General features: G+C 45.2%; 1 protein-coding gene across 3 annotated transcripts in view; it reads right to left on the bottom strand.

Moving 5' to 3' along the window:
• RNF152 (ring finger protein 152) overlaps positions 1 to 21,069 on the bottom strand; it is a 68,238-nt gene extending 47,169 nt beyond the window's left edge. Inside the window, exons 1-2 of one of the 3 annotated variants that reach the window (XM_054017990.1) lie at positions 20,826 to 21,069; positions 19,605 to 19,728 (exon numbers count right to left, since the gene is read on the bottom strand). The gene's annotated coding sequence lies outside the window, so the exon portion shown is untranslated. Of the gene's footprint in view, positions 1 to 19,604; positions 19,729 to 20,048; positions 20,070 to 20,696; positions 20,778 to 20,825 lie in introns of those variants that run through there. The other 2 variants (XM_054017992.1, XM_054017993.1) reach the window with 2 other exon arrangements.
• Positions 21,070 to 22,732: the final 1,663 nt, after the last annotated feature.

Genomic DNA, 22,732 nt, shown 5'->3' with positions numbered 1-22,732 from the left:
TCAGGGTACAGGTAGGGGGTAGGGTCCTGGGGGACAGTTGCGGGGGGTCTTAGGAAGGGGCAGTTAGGGGATAAGGAACAGGGAGGCTTAGGTAGGGGGTGGGGTTCTGGAGGGCAGTCAGGGGACAGGGAGCAGAGGGGTTTAGATGGATCAGGAGTTCTGGGGGGGGCTGTCAGGGGGTGGGGGTGTGGATAAGGGTTGGGGCAGTCAGGGGACAGGTAGGAGGTAGGGTCCTGGGGGGCAGTTAGGGAGAGGGGTCTTAGGAAGGGGCAGTTAGGGGATAAGGAACAGGGAGGCTTAGGTAGGGGGTGGGGTTCTGGAGGGCAGTTAGGAGCAGGGGTCCCAGGAGGGGGGGGACAGGGAGCAGAGGGGTTTAGATGGGTCAGGAGTTCTGGGGGGGGCTGTCAGGAGGTGGGGGTGTGGATAAGGGTTGGGGCAGTCAGGGGACAGGTAGGGGGTAGGGTCCTAGGGGGCCAGTTAGGATGTGGGGAAGGTCTCAGGAGGAGGTAGTCAGGGGACAAGGCGTGGGGGGGGAGGGTTGGGGGTTCTGAGGGGGCAGGAAGTGGGAGGGAGTGGAAGGGGCAGGGGCGGGGCTAGGACAGGACGGGGGTGGGGCTAGGACAGGGGCGGGGCTAGGGCGGGGCTCCTCCCGTCCTCTTTTTTGATTGTTGAAATATGGTAACCCTACTGGAGCGGGGGGCGGAGGTAACAAATCCGTCACTTCCGGGACCGTCCACACTGTGCGGGCCCAAAGTGCGGGCCCCGGAGCAGTCTCGCTTGCCTAGGCGCCCTGGGGCCCGCCCGGGCAATTTAAGAGGGCCCGGGGCTCCTGGCCACCACCATTACTGCAGCAGCAGCCATGGCTCCCCTGGACCCTTTTAAATTGCCTGGGCCCCTGGGCAACTGCCCTCTTTGCCCCCCTTGTCAGCGGGCCTGATTCCATCAGACCAGTTTTACACCAGTGTAATTCCCCTGAAGCCAATAGTGATGTAAAAGCCAGGGTAAGAAAGTGGAAAAGCAAGCCCATTGCTTATACCACATCAGAAGTTACTCATGGTGAGAGCCGGTCAATAAAACAGAACAAATTGAGAACATTTTTGAAAATTTAAACATTTCATGAATGTTTTACTGAAAATGTTTGGATTTTGATTTTTCCTGCTTCCCCCTTCATTCCCCCCACCCCCAATTTTGCCATCAAAAAGGATGCAAAAGGGGGCAGAAAGAGCAGGAAAAAAATAAAACAAGAATGTTTTACTTTTTGTTTAACAAATGGCAAATTTCAACTAAAAAATTGGGGGGGGGGGGAAATATGAAGTTTTCATTTTCAGAAAAGGCCAATTTCATCTGAAAAATTTTAACCAGCTACATCCATAACAAATACTGAGAACCATCAGTCCTGGAGCAAAGAGCTTGGCTGTAAGTATGGCATATGTCAACTTTCCTTTTAAATTTCACATATAAAATAAGAATATAAAAGTCACGGAAATCCATTCAACATTGAAGATGATCTCACTTTGCATTTCTCCTTCAGGCAGGCGCCACACTCCATTGCCAATCAACAGGGATGCTAACACCATCAGTCAATTGCATGTTGGGACATCTGAATATTTGCATGAAGTGAAATAATCCTAATGCAATAGCTATCCTCATTTCTTATTCACTGTTATGGATAAAAAGCATAATATGGTTAACACATTGGTGTTTTTCTCCATCCCTACAAGATTCACAGATAATAAATTAGAGTATTAATGGTGGCTAGAAGAAAATGTCTCTTAAATTGCACAAGAATCTTTTTGAATTGGTCACAATCTTCTGGGGGGTCTCTAATGAAAATCATGAATACAAAGTCTCTATTAATGCAAATATCCAGCTTGGCCCCCATTTAAGTATCTTCTAGGAAACAATACGCCATTAGACTGTGGAGACCTATGTGAAGAAGCTCCCATATGCAAATCATCTTACTCTAATTATGCTGTAGATTCCATTCTATGCAACTGTAGACAAAAGTCTACTAAACATGTCCATTTATCTTAAAGCCAAGATAAGTTCCAAATGCAATGACAGATGATAGGCCCTTTCCACGCCTTCATGTCCTCACGAAACAAAGGAAAACTGTTTAGATATTGGAAACATTATGATGAAATGAAATGGGAGTTGTTTCAGATATAAGAAAATAGCTTTGTGTCTCTATGTACCTTTAATAAGCTGTGTGGCCTAGTACAGTGGTTCTCAATCAGGAGTATGCATACCCCTGTGGTTATACAGAGGACTTCCAGGCGGTACAGCAACGCATCTAGATATTTGCGTAGTTTTACAACAGGCTACGTAAAAAGCACTAGCGAAGTCACATTTCCACAAATAGACAATGACTTGTTTATACTGCTTTTTCATAGATTCATAGATTCATAGATTATAGGACTGGAAGGGACCTCGAGAGGTCATCGAGTCCAGTCCCCTGCCCGCATGGCAGGACCAAATACTGTCTAGACCATCCCTGATAGACATTTATCTAACCTACTCTTAAATATCTCCAGAGACGGAGATTCCACAACCTCCCTAGGCAATTTGTTCCAGTGTTTAACCACCCTGACAGTTAGGAACTTTTTCCTAATGTCCAACCTAGACCTCCCTTGCTGCAGTTTAAACCCATTGTTTCTGGTTCTATCCTTAGAGGCTAAGGTGAACAAGTTCTCTCCCTCCTCCTTATGACACCCTTTTAGATACCTGAAAACTGCTATCATGTCCCCTCTCAGTCTTCTCTTTTCCAAACTAAACAAACCCAGTTCTTTCAGCCTTCCTTCATAGGTCATGTTCTCAAGACCTTTAATCATTCTTGTTGCTCTTCTTTGGACCCTTTCCAATTTCTCCACATCTTTTTTAAAATGCGGCGCCCAGAACTGGACACAATACTCCAGCTGAGGCCTAACCAGAGCAGAGTAGAGCGGAAGAATGACTTCTCGTGTCTTGCTCACAACACACCTGTTAATGCATCCCAGAATCATGTTTGCTTTTTTTGCAACAGCATCACACTGTTGACTCATATTTAGCTTGTGGTCCACTATAACCCCTAGATCCCTTTCTGCCGTACTCCTTCCTAGACAGTCTTTTCCCATTCTGTATGTGTGAAATTGATTTTTCCTTCCTAAGTGGAGCACTTTGCATTTGTCTTTGTTAAACTTCATCCTGTTTAACTCAGACCATTTCTCCAATTTGTCCAGATCATTTTGAATTATGACCCTGTCCTCCAAAGTAGTTGCAATCCCTCCCAGTTTGGTATCATCCACAAACTTAATAAGCGTACTTTCTATGCCAATATCTAAGTCGTTGATGAAGATATTGAACAGAGCCGGTCCCAAAACAGACCCCTGCGGTACCCCACTCGTTACGCCTTTCCAGCAGGATTGGGAACCATTAATAACAACTCTCTGAGTACGGTTATCCAGCCAGTTATGCACCCACCTTATAGTAGCCCCATCTAATTTGTATTTGCCTAGTTTATCGATAAGAATATCATGCGAGACCGTATCAAATGCCTTACTAAAGTCTAGGTATACCACATCCACCGCTTCACCCTTATCCACAAGGCTCGTTATCCTATCAAAGAAAGCTATCAGATTGGTTTGACATGATTTGTTCTTCACAAATCCATGCTGGCTGTTCCCTATCACCTTACCACCTTCCAAGTGTTTGCAGATGATTTCCTTAATTACTTGCTCCATTATCTTCCCTGGCACAGAAGTTAAACTAACTGGTCTGTAGTTACCTGGGTTGTTTTTATTTCCCTTTTTATAGATGGGCACTATATTTGCCCTTTTCCAGTCTTCTGGAATCTCTCCCGTCTCCCATGACTTTCCAAAGATAATAGCTAGAGGCTCAGATACCTCCTCTATTAGCTCCTTGAGTATTCTAGGACGCATTTCATCAGGCCCGGGTGACTTGCAGGCATCTAACTTTTCTAAGTGATTTTTAACTTGTTCTTTTATTTTATCCGCTAAACCTACCTCCTTCCCATTAGTATTCACTATGTTAGGCATTCCTTCAGACTTCTCGGTGAAGACCGAAACAAAGAAGTCATTAAGCATCTCTGCCATTTCCAAGTTTCCTGTTACTGTTTCTCCCTCTTCACTAAGCAGTGGGCCTACCCTGTCTTTGGTCTTCCTCTTGCTTCTAATGTATTGATAAAAAGTCTTCTTGTTTCCTTTTATTCCCGTAGCTAGTTTGAGCTCATTTTGTGCCTTTGCCTTTCTAATCTTGCCCCTGCATTCCTGTGTTGTTTGCCTATATTCATCCTTTGTAATCTGTCCTAGTTTCCATTTTTCATATGACTCCTTTTTATTTTTTAGATCGTGCAAGATCTCGTGGTTAAGCCAAGGTGGTCTTTTGCCCCATTTTCTGTCTTTCCTAACCAGCGGAATAGCTTGCTTTTGGGCCCTTAATAGTGTCCCTTTGAAAAACTGCCAACTCTCCTCAGTTGTTTTTCCCCTCAGTCTTGATTCCCATGGGACCTTACCTATCAGCTCTCTGAGCTTCCCAAAATCTGCCTTCCTGAAATCCATTGTCTCTATTTTGCTGTTCTCCCTTCTACCCTTCCTTAGAATTGCAAACTCTATGATTTCATGATCACTTTCACCCAGGCTGCCTTCTACTTTCACATTCTCAACGAGTTCCTCCCTATTTGTTAAAATCAAGTCTAGAACAGCTTCCCCCCTAGTAGCTTTTTCAACCTTCTGAAATAAAAAGTTGTCTCCAATGCAGTCCAAGAATTTGTTGGATAGTCTGTGCCCCGCTGTGTTATTTTCCCAACATATATCCGGATAGTTGAAGTCCCCCATCACCACCAAATCTTGGGCTTTGGATGATTTTGTTAGTTGCTTGAAAAAAGCCTCATCCACCTCTTCCACCTGGTTAGGTGGCCTGTAGTAGACTCCTAGCATGACATCTCCCTTGTTTTTTGCCCCTTTTAGCCTAACCCAGAGACTCTCAACACTTCCGTCTCCTATGTCCATCTCTACCTCAGTCCAAGTGTGTACATTTTTAATATATAAGGCAACACCTCCTCCCTTTTTCCCCTGTCTATCCTTCCTGAGCAAGCTGTACCCATCCACACCAACATTCCAATCATGTGTATTATCCCACCAAGTTTCAGTGATGCCAACAATGTCATAGTTGTATTTATTTATTAGCACTTCCAGTTCTTCCTGCTTATTCCCCATACTTCTCGCATTTGTATATAGGCATCTAAGATACTGGTTTGATCTTTCCTCCCAGTTTTGTCCTGACTCTCCTTTCTCTCTGCCAATATAGCCCACACTCCCTCTTGTTTCCGACCCATCTCCCCGGTCTCCATGTTCCCCACTTACCTGTGGGCTTTGCTCACCTGTCCCCGTCGAACCTAGTTTAAAGCCCTCCTCACTAGGTTAGCCAGTCTGTACTATGCACTATGCAGTTTATATACTATGCACTGACACCAGGGGTGAAAGTAAGTCCAGTGACTTACCGGTGTGCTGGGGCCAGCTCTGACTCCCAGAAGGGGCGGGGCCTAGGGTGGAAGGGGCATGGCTGAGGGAGTCAGAGCCAGCCCCAGCCCACCCTGTAAGGTAAGTGCCCCCCCTCCACCAGGGTAGCAGCAGCAGCCCAGGGCTCTGGGGGCTATTTAAAGGGCCCGGGGCCCCCCTGCTTCTACCACCCTGGCCCTGTAAATAGCCACAGGAGCCCTGGGGAAGCGGCGGGGCTCCAGCGGCTATTTAAAGGACCGGGGTGGCAGAGGCAGCTGGAGCCCCGGGTCCTTTAAATAGCCCCTGCAGCCCCCCCACCCACCCCTGGGCTCCAGGGGCTATTTAAAGGGCCCGGGGCTCCCCTGCTTCTACCGCCCCAGCCCTGTAAATAGCCACTGGAGGCCTGGAGTAGTAGCGCAGCTCTGGCAGCTATTTAAAGGGCCAGGGAGGTAGAAGCAGCAGGAGCCCGGACTTTTTAAATAGCCCCCACAGCCCCACAGCCCTACCTCAGAGCTCCAGCAGTGGGGCTCTGGTGGCAATTTAAAGGCCCTGGGGCTCCAACCCCTGCTGGGAGCCCCAGGCCCTTTAAATTGCCCCCTGGGGATGCCAGGCCGCCCCGGTACAGCAAACCGGCTCTTGCAGGTACACCGTACCGGGACATACCGGCTTACTTTCACCTCTGACTGACACGTAAGTCAACAGGAGCTGCAGGTGGACAGCACCTTTGAAAAATCCAGCCATTGACTTTAAAGGGGGATTGCTGTAGCAAGAATAAGAAAATACACTTCAAGTGCTTGAGAAATAATATAGTTACATTTATTAAAAGTAGATTTCCTGTTAGAAGGGAGTGAACGGCTCATAACTTCCTATCCCATTGATATACTATGTTATGGAAACACAGCAGCCACCATTAAAAGTTAACATTTTCTTAGAAGTATCACAGCTATTTCCTTTACTAGTTATATTGAGAACTGTAGTATCGTGAATGCCACCGCTGGCAAATGTTGATGTTTTAATGGCAATTACTGTATAATGGAACTCCTTCTAACAGCAATATCAGCTGTGGCCAAATACCACATCTGGCAAGTAACAACATACTGCAACACCTTAACATTTCTGTATGTAAACAGTATATTTCAAAGAAAGACACTGAGAATATTGTCAAAGTAAACAGTACAAAGATTTTCACCATCTAAGACATCAGAAGTCAGTAGTGATTTGCCACTCATTTTCAGTGCTTAATGTTTACTCAACTAGAAGCTTCTGTAACTCAGAGACCATGCTACACTCTGCCATCTGTCCCCCATTTTAACAAACTTAATTTTGGAAATGTTCAGATAACCAGCTAAGACCAGAATGGGAAATACAGAAGGAGAAACTAGAACTAAAATAAAGCAAGAGAGTCTGTTCCAACCAGCTTGTTCTATAAGCACAGAAGGTGGAAACCTTTTAAGAAAACCTATTCTTACAGAATTTCCAGACCAGTTTTACAGATTCAAAAGGTTTTGGATAGTTCCAAGCTTTTAATGAACTTCAAACCCCAAATCTTTCAGGGTTCATTCCTCATTCAATTTTTTTTTAATGCTGCTCTTTAAAAACTAAACATTTTCCAACAATAGCATTGCTCTAACAAGCAGATAAACTACTCTGACTTACATCACTGTATCAACTAGTTGTGGGAGCTGCCATATTTTAAGAGGTAGACATCCTGCCAGTATGACCTCTCTGACTTAACTGATGTTATATTAGTCCAATAAACTTTCCATAGGAGAGAAGGTTTATTGTCGCCTGGGGGATGGGCCACCAGAGTAATTGTCCCTGGGGAGGGCTGGTAACTGGCTAGGACAGAGCCAAAATGTTATGGCCTGTGTCATATAACAGGTCAGATAAGATGATCACATTGCTTGCTATTGGCATTGGAATCTATGAATCTATGCAAAAGCAGCTGCCCCAGAAAGATAAGGAAGGAAAGAAAGAAAGGTAGCTGGTTGCATCTCTTGAATAGATCCCAAAGATGCTTGCAAAGGAGTGGGAGAGGAAGAGAGCCACTAAGTAGGCAGATACTACAGTTTTGGTTGCTATAGGAAATTGATAGACTGTGAACCTGCTTGGAAGTAATTAAGAGACCAACCTGTAGGGTTACCATTCGTCCGGATTTACCCGGACATGTCCTCCTTTTGTGTGCTAAAAATAGCGTCCGGGGGGAATTTGTAAAGCACTCACAATGTCCGGGATTTCCCCCTCCCCTGGCAGAGCAGAGCGAGCGGCTGGGAGGGCTGCAGGAAAGTCCCGGGCTGGACTCCGGAGCAGCTTCCTCCTCCCACCCCCCCCTCCCTGCATTCTGAGCCGGCCGGCAGCTCCTCCTCCTGCAGCCCGCTCCAGCAGCCCTGTGCAGGGCCAGGGACCGGGTTTTGTGTTGTGCTGGGGAGCTCAGCCATGTGTCCGGCTGGCACAGAGCCCAACACCTTGTTCTGAGCAGCAGGGTAAGGGGGGGCAGGAGAAGGGACAGGGAGGTTCTGGATGGGGCAGTCAAGAAACGGGTGGGGGCTTTTGGAGGGGAGTGGAGAAAGTTTTGGGCAGTCAGGGTACAGGTAGGGGGTAGGGTCCTGGGGGGCAGTTGGGGGGGGGTCTTAGGAGGGGGCAGTTAGGGGACAAGGAACAGGGAGTCTTAGGTAGGGGGTGGGGTTCTGGAGGGCAGTTAGGAGCAGGGGTCCCAGGAGGGGGCAGTCAGGGGACAAGGAGCGGGGGGTAGGGGGCTGGGAGTTCTGGGGGGGAGCTGTCAGGGGGCAGGAGTGGGGAGAGGGATCGGAGCAGTCAGGGGACAGGGAGCAGAGGGGTTTAGATGGGTTGGGAGTTCTGGGGGGGCTGTCAGGGGGCAGGAGTGTGGAGAGGGATCGGAGCAGTCAGGGGACAGGGAGCAGAGAGGTTTAGATGGGTTGGGAGTTCTGGGGGGAGCTGTCAAGGGGGCAGGAGTGGGGAGAGGGATCGGAGCAGTCAGGGGACAGGGAGCAGAGGGGTTTAGATGGGTTGGGCGTTCTGGGGGGGGCTGTCAGGGGGCAGGGGTGGGGAGAGGGATCGGAGCAGTCGGGACAGGGAGCAGAGGGGTTTAGATGGGTTGGGAGTTCTGGGGGGGGCTGTCAGGGGGTGGGGAGTGGTTGGATGGGGCGTGGGAGTCCCAGGGGTCTGTCTGGGGGTGGGGGTGTGGATAAGGGTTGGGGCAGTCAGGAGACAAGAGGCAAGGAGGCTTAGATAGGGAGTGGAGTCCCGGGGGGCAGTTAGGGGCAGGGGTCCCAGGAGGGGGCAGTCAGGGGACAAGGAACGGGGGGAGGGTTGGGGGTTCTGGGGGCGCGGGAAGTGGGAGGGGCAGGGGCGGGGCTAGGGCGGGGCTCCTCCCGTCCTCTTTTTTGCTTGTTGAAATATGGTAACCCTACCAACCTGGCAAAGAACTGAGCATGTGCACAAGGTGCTGAACACTCTTAACTTTCATTGCAGTTAATGGAAGTTGAGGGTACTTAGCACCTTGCTGAAGGTGCTGAGCACCTTGCAGGATTGGGTCTTTAACTAGGAGATGACTCTTAAAGAGAACTAGCCATATGCCAGCTTTGAATTGCTTTTCTTTATCTGTTTGTGAGTTATTGGGGGAGGAGGCCAGAAAGAATGTTTTTGTAATGCCAGTGTTTATACTGAAATTACTGACTCAGAGTTGGGAGAGGAGGCAAAACAGAGTTCCATCACAGATTGCATTGTTCTGAACCAGACAGGCTTCAAGTAGAGTTCACTGCCCATTTACAGGACCTAGTCACTAAAACCCTGGCTTGCACAGGCTTGATCCAATGTCCACTAGAGTTAGTGAGAGCCTTCCCACTGACTTCACTGGAAGTTGGATCAGGCCAATTGACAATAATCCAGGGAAGTGACCGACATTTACATGGACTGTGGCCAATTTATTGTATTTTATTAATAGTAATCAGGGCAACAACCAAAGGTTAGTGGTGGGCTGGATATAAGCTGAAGCACAAGAAGGCTTTGGTAGTGGGCAAAGCATTGATTTAGAGGTGCTGCTCCTAGAAAGTGCCAGACTTTATCAACTGGATGCATTGGTTATTTATTTATCGCATTTGTTGCGAAAAGTCAGAGGCAATTGTGTGGGAGAGTTTGGCAGCTGGAATGGGGGAGAGGTGTTTCAGGTATCAATCACTAGGAGCCCAGATCTTGGAAGGTACTGAACACCCTCAATGTCTGTCAGACTGCTCAGTAGAAACTGACTCAGCACACTTTGCTGGTTCAGGACCTAAGCAGATGCTGGAGGGCTGGGCAGCTGGAGACGCTTGCTATATATTCTTCCTTCCTCTTGTTGCACAGGGACAGTATTTCAGAGCTGATTTGCCATCATAATGTGGCATGCAACTGCATATTGCAACCAAGTGAGACCAAGAGTACCAGAGAGGAGAAAATAGATTAGCACGAAAATCCTCTTCTTTTGGGGGGAGAAGGAAGGGGTCCACAATATTTTCACAATCTGTGTCAACAAGAAATGCTTATCTGTGCTATACCTTATGAGCAAGACCACTGAAAAATCCTGAATGCAATTAAAACATTTATGTTTCACTTCCCTCTGCAATTTTATAATCCTCTCATCCATCAGTTTAGAAAGAATATTAATACTGGCATTAGCTGTTCCCAACCTCTTCTGCTGAGCCTGCTTTCCCAAGCTGTCCCAGCCTTTCAGCACCCAGCCATAGCTACTGAGAGGAGAGGGGACTCTTCGGTTCAGAGTGAAGAATGGAGAGAGGAGACAGTCAAGCCCAGCATTGGAGTTAATATACAACGGAGTAGATCCTGATTCAATGGAGCTGTGACAATTTACACCACCCTAGGATTGTCCAAACATATTCAACTCAAGAAAGAAAAAGGAAAAAAACAAGAGACACAAATGATACAAAACTGTCAGCATCAGAGCTGCACTAGAGTCAAACAATTCAAACCTGGATCTGACCTTACACCAAATTCAAGGTGGTCAGGCATGCAGCTTTGGTTCAAGCCCATCTAATATTTAGAATGTCAAAAAGTTTTAAAGCTCCTCTAGGTAATTCTCTCTTACTCAAAATCATGAAGTTACAGTGCTGAAGTACTGTTCTTAGCAGGACATCACATGAGCATCATAAAAATACATGGCAAATTGATTTATGCACACTTAAACATCTGTGGCATTATTTTTAAGTGTGTACAGTTTGTTGAGTCAAAAAAATGTTCAAGACATTCAGTTCTATGGGACTCAATATTCTATGATATAGTCTACCGGTTTTATATCAGTCATGGTCCTAAATTAAGCCAAAACTCCCCAGCCATACAGGACTAGTTAAAATGCAGTTTTTATCATTATTCCATTTGAGGCTAAGCTAGTCTTTTCTAATGGCGGTGATTTTTTTTCATCCACATCTCCTCATGCATCTCTATACTCTATACAATGCACAAAGAGAAAACCAATTGTTATGTGGACTTGATGAGAATCAGAAATTTCCATTTCCCTTCCCCCCAATCCATTGTGGGGCTTATAATTGCTTTTGTTGACAACAAAAGCTTCAGCAATTAAGTCAATCAGGGATTGAAATTTAGGCAGAACACCACCTCATAGCTTGTTCTGAAAGAAGCAAATGTGGCTTATTTACAAAACAATGTGCACTCCAACAAGTTGTTGGCGCCTCATTCAGCTGGAAATAGAGCACTCAGTTCATGGGATATGCACAACATTGGTAGGGTTGTCACTTTTTTTACTCAGGCCAATACCAAATAAAAGGAATTTCATTACCTTTTTGCCCCAATCTGTCTCAATCTCCAGCTATGTCTACACTACACAGTTTTTAGCAACATGGCTTTGTCGCCACAGCCAGTGCCACAAAAAGTTGTTTGTTGGCTCTCCAGCTGACAAAAAACTTCTAGCCCCAACGAGCGGAGTTTGCGTCGTCAATAGTAAAGCGCTCCTGCCAACAACGAGCTGTTCACACGGACACTTGTCAAGGCAAAACTTTTGTCTTGGGGGGGAGGGGGGTCTAAGTCCTCTGAAAGATAAAAGTTTGTCATTCAATTGCCAGTGTAGACATAGCTAAAGCAACCTAATTTAAACAAATCACACACAGCCATAATGGTGGCATGTTTAACTAGGTTCCACTGTAGAACTGGGTATGTGAGAGACTGAATACTGGATAGAAAGAAACTTTGGAAAAAAGGGTAGAGCACAAAATATTCTTCAGGTATAAGCCATTTTTACAGAGTTGGTCTAAAGCAGTATGGTCATTTTTATCCATTGCTTGATCTCATAGAGAAGCTCAGTAGAGGTGGCCCTAAAATATGAAGCAATGGATATTGAAACCCACAAAGATTTTGGCTTGAAGCAGCATGAAATTCACATCAGGATTTGAGTTCAGGTTCCACACAAACCGCAAGGTGCATCTGGGACCTTCAAAGCGATCTCTTGTTGCCAGATTTTTCACATTATAGGTGAAGCTGGAAGCACCACCTCTAGTTAAGGTTTCCCAACACTTCCATTTTCAGTTACTTATAAACTTTGTTAAAGTTTTAACTGTTCAGGTTAAAATTTTCCATGTGGGTGTCTGCCACAGGCTGAATTTTTGTGGAAAGTTGTACCCAAAATGGTTCTTCCATTTCTGAGAATGTGTTTAGGAGAAAATAGGTCATTTTGTCCACATCCAAAAAATTCTTACAATCCTTTTGTTCTGCGGTTGTAACACCCCCTTTTCCAAAATTCATCCAGGAACATTGCAGCTAACTTATGCTCACTTCTTAGAATTTGGCAGCTACCCCACGCTGCAGAGGAAGGCAAAAAAAGCCCAGGGCCTCTGCCAATCTGCCCTGGAGGAAAATTCCTTCCCGACCCCAAATATGGTGATCAGCTCAACCCTGAGCATGTGGGCAAGATTCACCAGCCAGACACCCAGGAAAGAATTCTCTGTAGTAACTCAAATCCCATCCCATCTAACATCCCATCATAGGCCATTGGGCATATTTACTGCTAATAGTCAAACACCAATTAATTGCCAAAATTAGGCTATCCCATTATACCATCCCCTCCATAAACGTATCAAGCTTAGTCTTGAAGCCAGATATGTCTTTTGCCCCCACTGCTCCCCTTGGAAGGCTGTTCCAGAACTTCACTCCTCTGATGGTTAGAAACCTTGGTCTAATTTCAAGTCTAAACTTCCCGATGCCTCAAGGGCATCTGGTCAACCTAAATCCAAATGCCCCAAGGAGCAGCCCTCTATTCAACCCACTGCACTATGCTACCTCCCATAGTCAGACTTGTTTAAATATAAATATTCCCTTTAACTGTAGGCCAGTGATAAAGCTGATCAACTGTAGGTTTTTGCTGCTGGTGAACTCAGCCAACAAGCAATTTTTAGTCATGTGTCATGGAAAATACAAGTACAAGCAAATGCCATGGGTGTGTGCATTTATCTGAATAAAAATAATTTGTTATATTGTTTTTTAAAAGTAAATTAAACAGTGGACCAAGGACTTCAGGCAATCTGCCAATGTGGCATCCCGAGCTGCAGGAGTTGGGTCATACTACTTCAAAAGGGAAAAGAAGCAACAGCAACAACCTAATTCATTTTATTTGCAGATGATCTGAGCTGGATAAAAAAGACACAGCATCTGATGGAATATTCACTCTCTATAATTTTTTTTTAAAGGATAAAATGTATCAGTCACGATTCAGAATATAATGTTAAAAAAAATCACCTAACTAATATTTTTACCTTATTATCTAACACAGTGGTTCCCTGGGGGGGGTACCCAGAGGTCTTCCGGGGAATACATCAACTCTTCTAGATATTTACCTAGTACTACAACAGGCTACAGAAAAAGCACTAGCAAAGTCAGTACAAACTAAAATTTCATACAGAGTGACCTGTTTATATGGTTCTTTATATTATATACTGAAATGAAAGTACAATATTTATATTCCAGTTGATTTATTTTATAATTATGTGGTAAAAATGAGAAAGTAAGCAACGTTTCAGTAACAGTGTGCTGTGACACTTTTGTAGTTTTACGTCTAATTTTTGTAAGTAGTTTTTAAGTGAGGTGAAATTTGGCAGTATGCAAGTCAAATCAGACTCCTGAAAGGGATACAGTGGTCTGAAAGGTTGAGAGCCATTGATCTAATAGGTGTAGTCACCAATTGTTGCACACTATACAAATTCTTTTGCCCCAGCAAGGTAAACTTAATTCCCATCATGCCTCATCATCTGAGATCAGAGCTTGCAACTACTGGGGTTACTGAGTAAATCCTCATCTTGCTTTCAGGAAGTGGGATCCTGTTGAACGTTCCAAGCACTCTAACCTTGCCATCGTTTTATGATTTTTAATCATTTTTAAGTTCAATTATGGAGGAGTAACTTGATCAGAGCACTGCAGTGTTTGCTGTTTTGGTATCAGACTCGCACAGCTTTGTGTAGAATGTACTGTGTGGCGCATTATGGTATTAATAGCACTACATTTATTTATAATGATAACAAGAACATTGAGTTACAATAACAAGAATTAAAAACAGCAAGAGTTTTGAAAGGGATAGAAGCAATCAGATTTCAAGGCATACGCCAGTCTCTAATAGATGAGGGTTCGGAAGGCACTTTGCCTGTGGGCAGGGTATTCCATTCCTGCCTACTTCAGGATTTCTTGCACCTTTCTCTGAGGCATCTGATACTAGCCACTGTCAGGGAAATGGCTACATTGCCACAGTGGATCAGACCAATTCCTGTGTTCCTATGTATAATATTAATACACTAGAAGATTATAGTATCCATAGTATTAGTACACAATAAAGAAGTGAAATAAACCAGTAGTTACCTCCCACAAGGTACCATACACTTCCGAAATCCCCTACACACACACATACATGTATGACCCACTGGTCAATGTGTCCCTCTCTGTGCCAAATCCACAGAAGATGTGAGTCACTTCCATCTTGACAGCCTAACTCTTTAGGTCAAGTGGTAGAGGCTCATACTCTAGCTCTGGAGGACCCCAGTTCAATCCCTGGTGTCAAGATGGCATCTATCAAATAAGTAAGGGCTCTCAGCAGTTTGAATCCCAGATGAGCTCCATTTAAGTGACAGCTGCTTTCTTGAAACAATGATTGAACCAGAGACCTCCAAAGCTCAAAGTCGGATTTTAAAGAGCCAGGCTCCGTAGCTGGGGCTGTAACAAACATATTTTCTGACAGAGGAGCATAACACACCCTAACCCCGGGGTTCCACCCACATCCCAGGTTTGCCTCCAGAGTCCCAGCACATTTACACCCTACTCCTGGGTCTGAAAAAATCCCTCACTTTCAACTTAGCCTAAGGCCAGGTCTAAACTTGAGAAGGTTTGCCAGCATATTTAACAAAGTTTAACAAAGACAAATGCAAAGTGCTCCACTTAGGAAGGAAAAATCAATTTCACACATACAGAATGGGAAAAGACTGTCTAGGAAGGAGTACGGCAGAAAGGGATCTAGGGGTTATAGTGGACCACAAGCTAAATATGAGTCAACAGTGTGATGCTGTTGCAAACAAAGCAAACATGATTCTGGGATGCATTAACAGGTGTGTTGTGAGCAAGACACGAGAAGTCATTCTTCCGCTCTACTCTGCTCTGGTTAGGCCTCAGCTGGAGTATTGTGTCCAGTTCTGGGCGCCGCATTTTAAAAAAGATGTGGAGAAACTGGAAAGGGTCCAAAGAAGAGCAACAAGAATGATTAAAGGTCTTGAGAACATGACCTATGAAGGAAGGCTGAAAGAATTGGGTTTGTTTAGTTTGGAAAAGAGAAGACTGAGAGGGGACATGATAGCAGTTTTCAGGTATATAAAAGGGTGTCATAAGGAGGAGGGAGAGAACTTGTTCACCTTAGCCTCTAAGGATAGAACCAGAAACAATGGGTTTAAACTGCAGCAAGGGAGGTCTAGATTGGACATTAGGAAAAAGTTCCTAACTGTCAGGGTGGTTAAACACTGGAACAAATTGCCTAGGGAGGTTGTGGAATCTCCGTCTCTGGAGATATTTAAGGGTAGGTTAGATAAATGTCTACTAGGGATGGTCTAGGCAGTATTTGGTCCTGCCATGCGGGCAGGGGACTGGACTCGATGACCTCTCGAGGTCCCTTCCAGTCCTAGAATCTATGAATCTATGAATCTATGAATCATATCTACCAATATAACTATACTGGCAAGTGGAGGCATAGCTTACCCCAGGGGAAAAGTACTTTTGTCAGTATAGCTTATACCAGTCCCCTAAACAAAGTAAGCCATACCAGCAAAAGCACGTTTATGGCAGTATTACTGTGTCTACCTTAGGGCTTTTGTCAATATAGAAACATCACCCCAAAATAAATAAACAAACAAACCACCACCACCGCCACGACATTGCCATACCAGCAAAGGTTTCTAGTGCAGACCTGGTCTAAGATAATCCTGGGGAGAAAGAGGGGTGGGAGGGAGGAACCATGTGCTCCCACATTTCCGACTTGGAGAGAACATTTGGAACTTAATCCCATCTTCCCAGTGCATCCCAAATTGTCACTGAAATCAAAGAGGCCAACATTTGTAAACATCCATGTGGCCAAGTTGGGCCAATGCAAATCACCTGATGCACACATGAGTTGGCACACACAAACACCCTTGCACAAATCCAACCCCAACTTATACATGCACTTTTTCCACAAACACTTTTCTTTGTGCACCCAAACTACCAAGGCCTAAGTTGGGAAAGTCAGTTCTGGACTGAGATGATTTGCCTGCCACCTTTCACAAAAATCTTAGGAAATTGAACTCTGTTTAAACCATAATTGGGATGAAATTTGGGGATCAGATTGGCTGATGAAGATTCCATGTCTTGTAATTATCTTCCAGTTAGCGAATGCTGTAATAGCCTCTTCCCCAATAAGGTCTCTTCATCATATAACATGCTTTTCAAATTAATTTTATACCTCTTATGATTTCTTGTCAGCTATTTTAATGACCCTGGGGCAGCTGGTAGGAAGGGACAGATTACAAATTCATTAACATCTGTACAGTACTTTGAAGAGCAAAAAGGCCAGGTCAGGGGCTAAGTATTTATTACTCAGCTTTATCTATGAAAGTTGCTACTGCTTCTCTATAATTTTTTTATCATCGGTTCCTCAGAAGTTTTAGGCAGGGAGCTGATCTCGTCCCAGAAACTTTTGCTTCCTCCCCCCACTGTTTCCTACTGAGGCTTTATGAAGCCACTTCTGTTCTATGCCACACCAGCTCTCTGTTAACTTCACCTAAAGAAACTCTAGTGAGACAGGTTTCAGAGTAGCAGCCGTGTTAGTCCGTATCTGCAAAAAGAACAGGAGTACTTGTGGCACCTCAGAGACTAACATATTTATTTGAGACAGGACTCAATTCCTCACAAAACATTCAGTGTGGACCCTTCCTTGGGTCTACATCTTCTCCGGCTCTTTTAGGATTGTTTAGATCTGACCCCAACCTGCATACCTAAGCCACTGATGGAGTTTTCACCCCATAAAACTGTTATTGCTTACCCTTCAGTTCTGGTGCAGTGAGTGGGCGCCTTGGAAACCATGGCTGGCAATACTGCAATCAGAGTCAAACTTTTTTTTTTTTTTCCACCTGTTTAAAATTTTGTTAGATCCTAGATAATTAACTTAAGAAGATGAAAGCTGAGATGGTTTCTTATTGCTGTTTTCTTTGACAGGAGACTGTGCAACTCAGCCAAATCAGTTTCAAAGGCTTCCACTCCTCTCCCCACAGAGCTGAGCAGCAGAACAGCGATTTGTATAGAAAATGGCATCAGCAAAGAAGGCAGGGAACTCTTGATAGGCTCAAAAACATCTGTGGAATTTATGTAGAGGATCTATATGGTGTGGAGGGGAAAAAGGTCCAGGCTCAGATCTCGTTTCCAACCCACACGATAGCAGCAGCTAGAGGTAGAATCTTAAAAACAGTACAGAATTTGAGATGTGCTGGGATCCCATGTTTTTTTAATATACTCCCCATGTTCTGCCAAAAACAATATCAAAGGGCCCAGCTCTGCAACCCTTACTCAAGTTGGCTGCTAAATAAATGTTTTTGTTTGTTTGTTTTAAATAAAAGTGTCAATTATCCCCATGTCACAGATGGAGGGCCCGATCCTGAAAGCATTCTCTATTACTATTTAATGTTTATATTACAATAGTGCCAGAAACCCTAATCAGTATCAAGGCCCCATTCTACTAAGCACTGTACAAGTATAGAAATAGACACAGCCCAGGCCCCAAAGACTTGCAGTCTGTGGTCTTGACCCTGAAAATACTTAAGCACAAGGTCAATTTTACACAAGTTTGTATCTCCCTACCTTCATGGGACTATTCACCTGAGTCAACTATATGCTTAAATGTCCAGCAGATTGGGACATGCTGAAATGCCATGCAGAATTTCCAGTGGCGGATCTACATGAAGAGCACCTCCAGGAGCAAGCCTGGAGAAACTGAGACGCAGAGAAGCTAGCAATGTTGAACACACAAGTGAATCAGTGTCAGAGCCAGAATTAGAACACTGAAGTACATGTCTTCCAGCTCCAGACTCAGTTGGCTAAGCCTTGGCTTCTCTTATGATGAGCAGCCTGTTCTATGTTATTACAGGATACATACAATTTACACACACAAACACAGATTGAAATATTTATTATTCTTCATGGCATCAAGATACCTAATCTGGACATTCCAAAGCACTGGCCAATGCTTCCAGGGAGACTGAGATGTGCATACCATACTTTTGTCAGGTGCGGCCGAAACAATTTTTTCTGTACAAGATAACATCCTCATTTTTCTTGCCAGCTGTACCAAGCATCACCTTTAAAAATTGACAGACGTTACAGGTGAAGCACTGAACTCTTCATTGAGTTCTTTACTTTTATTGTAAATGAAGGTATGTATGCTGGGGGGGGGGAGAGGGAAGCGGGGGGGATTTTCCATAGATCTATGCCCTGACAATGTTTTGAATGGCAACACTACAAACTGTTATAACTTTGCAGTCCTCAGCAGTGGTTCCTTTAATATTTACCTTTTCATTCAAATTAGCAAAACCATAATTATAATGTTAAGAACAGCATTTTCAAGAGCAGGACAGAAAAGATTTTTTTTGTCATTGTCCCATGAGTTGTATATTATTTCAGTCTCAACGGGCACTTCGGAAAGGCCTATGACCTCAACCTGGACATACATACAGGTTGAAAGGAAGACCTGTGCATATATTGTGTCTGAAGGTTACAAATGTTTTAAGTGGCCCCAGACTTACACAGACAACCCCAACACTTAAGCAAATGTCAATCAGAATAGAATTACTGTGCTTGTTTGAAGAAGGGCAAAACAGAACATGGACCATACTTCTGAAAGGGGGGAGAAGAAGAGATTTACTGAGGGAAGAAGCAGCTGATGAATTTCAGTATTGGATAGTTGAATTAAGGGGGTCTTATCAAAAGCCTGCTTTCTTTCTCCTTTCTTTTGCCCCCCCACACACAATTAATAGCTCCCCCAAGAGCAACTTATTGCATACAAATCTTTTCCTATGTTTTAAGCAAAACTACAATTTAATTTTTTTAAAGGCAACCAGTGAATTACTTCCAAGGAAAGTCACGCCAACAAATATCATGGTTGAAACAAAGCACTTTGGTGCTAGTCCTTGGTAACATTTGTAGACCATATTTTTGGCAATGCTGCCTTTTCAAAGAGGCAATTTCTAATTCAACAAGAACAAAGCCAAATTCTGTCACCATTAATATATTTAACCCTTTATTCTTGTCTGTAAAAAAAAATACTTAAAACCCATCAGAACGTTTTAATAGGAATGATGGTTTTGAGTTACTGGATAGTTTCTCCCCTAACTGGCACTATGAGAAAAATAAAGGAAAAAGATCAGTCTCTAAAGTCATCTGGATTTTTTGCTCAGCAAACCTCACTTAAACAACGTTGATGCAACCCCAGACATCACCCAGACAGAGTTCAATACAATCTCCGTGTATTGCACTACTCCACAGACATGAGCATTGACACAGTTACCGATATCGAGCGTATTAGTGGTGAATTACCTGAATCTCTCATTGCGTCTCGTTTCTCCCTTTCTGCATGACGATATCAAGTGGAAAATGTTCAGTGGTTTGCAGGCAGGAGGCGACAACCAGGAAGCACAGTTGTGACAGAGCTTTGTTCTGCCTGCAGTGAATTACATGCAGCAAGGGTTAGACACAGCAGCAAATTATTAAATCAAAGCATCCTTTTAGCCTGGATCTATAACTATATTTCAGGGGTACAAGGGGGCGGGGTGTGACATGCTTTCAGATTCATTCAGACTAGAAATAAAAATAAATGGAAAAAAATAAATATCGATTCCCTATCTCCAAGTTCCCCTTTTTTTGAAAGCAGCCTCCCCTTTAGCAACTCCCTCAATGCCGAAAAGGGAAACAAACACCCTGTGGCTATTACATATGAGAGTTGATGGGTATAGGAGACAGATACCACATGCACGCACACACCAACGGATCAGCTGGCATTTCAGACATCGCTTTACCATCCCTACCACTGCTCCCCCCTTTTAATAGGCTAAGCCCCTTTTTAAAGCCTCACCCCTCCCGAACGCAGGAAACATGCAAAGCCTACCCCCCCCCCCAAATTGCAGGGCTTGTCTCCCCCCCTAAGCTCCGGTTCCTTGCCTTGCCCTTCCAGCGATCATTTCACCCCTGTCAAGCAGAATCGGCCAGATGAAAAGCCCTAAACAGCTGTCTCTTCTCCTCCTCCTGGAAGCCCCTCCTCGGGAGAAAGGGCTGGAGATAGAAAGCCCAGCGGGCTGGAGATAACAACCCCTCGGTGAAGAAACTATTTCTTTAGGGAAGGCCCGGGGGCAGGAAGGAAATGCAGCCCCCCGTGCTGCTAGAGACAAGGGGGAGGGTGGTGGGCGGAGGGGCTGGCTTCAGCCCGGGCTCAAGGAGGCATCTGAGGACACCACCGACTCAGCCAGATGGCTGTCACCCCATGCCAGAGCCGGCACTCACCAGCCCCATCGTCACCCCACAACCCCGACACACGAGCAGCCCGACCTAGTTCCGCCCGCTGATGAGCAGGACGAAAGATTCCCCGCACCCTCCTTTGCAACTCCGCTTGTCAACACACACACACGCACACACACTGTATAACCAGCCATGCCGTGAGTTACTGGGGTCCTCTCTGAAACCACTAGCTGGCGGCTGCTTTAAAAGGCTCCATCGGACACACCGGCTGAAAGAAGAAGACGGGTGTGAAAGAAGCTCACTGACCTGATTTTGTTTTATTTCGGGCTGCACGCCCTACAACAGAAGCCGCCTACGCCCCCTCTGCTCCCCTGCCCGCTCCTCTGGCGGTGCCCCTGGCTCCCAGGCCAGCGCTGGGCTCGCTGCGCGCTAGACTCGCAGACAGCCGGGAGCAGAGCTTACAGGCTGGCGAGGGAAGAGAGTGGCGCGGGGGGAGGGGGGAGTGGCTCATTGCTTTTTAAACACACTTGGGCTCGCACGCCTGGTCGCAGCCTCCTCCCCAGACAGGGAGCGAGCCCCCCCCCCCTTCCCGCTCCCTTGTCAGTTTCACAGCTGGCTGGCACCAAACCGCAGCGGGAGCCCTCCCTGCCTTATCCCACCAGAGACGGGCACGGCGGGGGCCAGGAGACTCCACCCCTCGGGCCCGCCTCCTTCTTTCCACCCCAGCTCTGCCCCGGCAGCCTGTGCTTGGCAGCAGCGATCCCCCCAGGGGCGGTGAGGTGTGGCAGCCCTACGGGCAAGAAATTATAATGATAGTCATGTGATCATGCCAGGCGATGCCATAATAAAATCATAGCGTCCTAATGAGCAATCAATAGCAAATCACCCACCCTCTTAGTACTCCTGTCTCCTCTCTCCAAAGCGCTTTGCAGAGCACGTAGAACTAAAAGTACAGTACCCTTCAGCACTGCTGCTCTCAAACAACCCCCTGACTAAAAGCCTGGGGGGGAAGAGTCATACAAAGGGAATCCTGGTCCCCATTGTGCAGTCGAGAAACAGAGGGGTTAAGAGGCCTGTTTATGGTCACACAGCAACTCTGTGGCAGAAATAGAAAGAGAAGGCAGGGGTTCTTTCTCTGAGTTTGCTTCTCTGGGCCATGCTGCTAGGCAAAGTGCAGGGGTGGAGAATAGTGAGGCAAGAAGGGGTACTATATATAGGGGCTATTTATAACTTTTTAGCTTGGGGAGCTGTAATAACCTGAATTTTTCATATATATTTTATTGCTTTTTAATAGACAGGGAAAGGATGATGGCACTGTCTAAAAAAATACTAGTCAGTGTGTGTTAGGTATTCCCTTCAGTGCCTGATCTACAGAGGATATGGGTCTGCTATAGGTCTCAGCTTAAATTAGACTTTCACATTATAGAGTCTCTTGCTTTTCACTTTGGAGGTCCCCAGCCAACATGGCAGTCATCACATCACTGTCAATGTACATTAAAATAACACAAGAAGCAGGCACAGGACCCAGTGCTGTTTACTCAGAAAACAGTCCTGTTTCCATCAGTGGTTGAGGACAAATGTGTTCAGATGTCTTGGCATCGCATGAGGTCAGCAAGTGTGAAACAAGAAAGATCCATAAATTAAAATATCAGATAAGCATTTCTCCTCTGTCAATTGAAGAAGTTCAATATTGTGGGATACATTCATCTTCCAAAGTCAGAGTTGCTTTTGATGTGTGGATGGCAAGTTCTGGGGAACTGGATCTACAGACAAATTGGTATGACCCGAAGAGCACTCTACTGCCAGAGGTCAAGGGGCTCCCTGGTATGTAGCAGTGAGTCTTAGCTGGCCTGATCAGCCCAGTGCATCCCACACACTGTCATGATATTTATTTAAGAGGTGTCTTGTAATATATCATTGGGAGACTAGTAACTCACTGATTATTAATATTCTTGTGTGATGTATGTACAGTTCACATGCAAAAAACTATAGAGAAGTGCTGGAATGGAAATATATTCCTCCAATCTGTTTAGGGTGACCAGACAGCAAATGTGAAAAATCAGGACGGGGGTAATAGGAGCCTATATAAGAAAAAGACCCAAAAATCGGGATTGTCCCTATAAAATCGGGACATCTGGTCACCCTAAATCTGTTTGGCAGATAGTGCCTAATCCCAGCTGGTTCTAAAAAGAATGCTGTTTCACAGATTTGAC

The sequence above is a fragment of the Malaclemys terrapin genome, chromosome 2 (assembly GCF_027887155.1).
Source record: "Malaclemys terrapin pileata isolate rMalTer1 chromosome 2, rMalTer1.hap1, whole genome shotgun sequence".
Taxonomy (NCBI): domain Eukaryota; kingdom Metazoa; phylum Chordata; order Testudines; family Emydidae; genus Malaclemys; species Malaclemys terrapin.
This window is presented reverse-complemented; position numbering and strand designations above follow the sequence as displayed.